The sequence below is a fragment of the Anneissia japonica genome, unplaced genomic scaffold (genome assembly GCF_011630105.1).
Source record: "Anneissia japonica isolate Jap-2015-1 unplaced genomic scaffold, ASM1163010v1 scaffold287941_len684077_cov200, whole genome shotgun sequence".
Lineage (NCBI taxonomy): Eukaryota > Metazoa > Echinodermata > Crinoidea > Comatulida > Comatulidae > Anneissia > Anneissia japonica.
In genome coordinates, this window is record NW_022713799.1 from 206570 (window position 1) to 209047 (window position 2478).

Genomic DNA, 2478 nt, shown 5'->3' on the forward strand with positions numbered 1-2478 from the left:
TATCTAGTCCATGATTACTGGCTCTGTACGGTTGACAAGTTTGACAGCTATCTAGCAGATAGTATTTTCTTTTTCCGGGATTTAATATATATAGGGTCAGTTTAGTGATAATAGATTAGAGGGGCCGTGGAAGCGGAAAGGAATCGATTAATGGAAATGCCTAACATTGTGTTTGCATACATATAACTGGCGTGATATCAGACACGTGGTCACGTAACTAAAACTTAGATTGTATCTAATTGTCTGTATAATCTTCGTATGTCACTTCGGAACTCGAACAAACCCCAAGGAACTAAAAGGTTTTTGGTTAGAAAACAGGAAAGTATAATGTATATAGTCATACTAAAACCGGAATGACTATTTACGTACTTACAAAAAGGTAAAAAAAAAAGGTTTTGTAAACGGTAAATAGGAGTGCGACTGCTGTCTCTTATACACATCTAGATGGTGATCAGAATTATCAATGAAATTGATGCTATTCCACGTATACCCCGGCTATAGAATGGTTGACAGACATGAAAGTACTGCAGGACACTTTGACTTAATTGAGACATTGAATTTTATTTGTACTAAATTTTCGGTAGCACCTGCTACCTTCATCAGCGTACGAGTATCTAAAGATATATATTACAGCAAACAGTATATACATGTTAACAATTTAGAGATGACGATGGATATTTTATATAAACAATGTAACAAAGAAGTGGATACTAATCTGATAGGACTAAGATAATAAATTAAACCATTAAGAATAATTAGCCATCAAAATAATTAAGGATGAAATAGGCGAGAAATGATAAATCAATCAATATATAATAAAATATGTATAAATAGAGGCCTATGATAAATTACAGGAATGAAAAACGAAAACTGTACTAAAGAGTGATGAAACATTATTTAGTGAATGTAAGCCTGAAGCAAAACCTAGGTCCTTATTAGCTCCTATTTTATGAGTCCTAAGTTTCAAAATCTATTTTATTTCTGCACATCTTCTTTCATTAAGTGATCTGAAGTTGTTATCAATAATGATACATCTCATATTATTAATGGTGTGTCTAGCTCCGTTAAAGTGTTTAGCTAAAGGAAGATTATAATTGTTTCTTATATATACACAATAGTCCGGTGGGACTTCAACCTGCAACCTCTGACTATCACACCACTGATATACTGTACGCCCACATATAAAATGGCCAACAGACCAGATATACTTCTAGCTTTTCGCCGTGGAAAATTTTGAAGTAAATACTAGGCCTAAACAAATAGGTGGATAATAAACAGTGAAATTTAACTTTAGATTTAGAAAAAAAACTGAGGAAAAATATATTGAAATAAATAAGGACAAGTTTAAAACAGTAAAACATCCGATGACAAAATGTTTAAAGAACTTTGGTGGTCAGGTTCACCTATGTATACAATTCGTTCAGCATTATATACTTCTTGATCGACTTACAAATTCTACTAAATCATGGAGGTATGATTAAATACAGTACAGTATAGTATCATATTTCTCATATTACTCAGAAGCCACCCAATTTGTCAAAATTATTTTTTAAAATGGAGGGAAAAAAATCGTATCTAAATTTATTCCCCTCCTCTTCAAGACCACTCCAACAAAATGGAAAAAATAACATCTGAGCGCTTTGGTGCAGTTTTGTATATTAGGTATTAAAAGTGAGTAGTTCACTATCATTATCATAATAATTTAACATAGGTTTTAAATTAATTTGACTACTATCAACTATTTTAGACAGTAAAATTATGGTTGCAACAACAATATATAACTAAGAAAACTGCAAACCAATATAGATATAAAATGAGTATCTTTATTGTAATTATTATTATTATTATTAATATCAGCAATATTATAATTGATTAATTTAATTTTAATTTATAACTTAAGACTACGTTAACAAGACCTTGGGCACTTATTTTCATATCAAGGTCCAAGCTCATAGAATGTATTGTCGACTCTGTGCAGATCTTAATAGTCAATTTAATGAATTTCTATATTCAATGGGTCTATATTATATTATATTATATTATTATATTATTAGGCTTATGTGTTTTATTTCTGAATACAGTTTTTTTTAAATGTATTTATTACATAACAATCCTCAAGCTATAATATATATTATTGTGGATTAATCATGCACTTTTGAATGAATAGAATCTCTAATTTAGATTAGTAGTCAATTTAATGAATAGATTAGAACTGATTTCTCATTGTGCTCAAGCGATATCCACTAGATTTATTTGAAGTGCTGAACGTGGCCATCGCTTTAAAAATGTACAGAATGGAGCCAAGACCACGCCCTCATACAACTTCTTCTATCGTTGAGACGGTTGTCCACTTACTGACACAGAGCTCGGCTGAGAATATAGGCCTATTTGTATATATAATAAGTACTGTAGCCGGATATAAGCCAGTATTAGTCAAATTGACTTTGTATATATAATAAGTACTGTAGCCGGAGATAA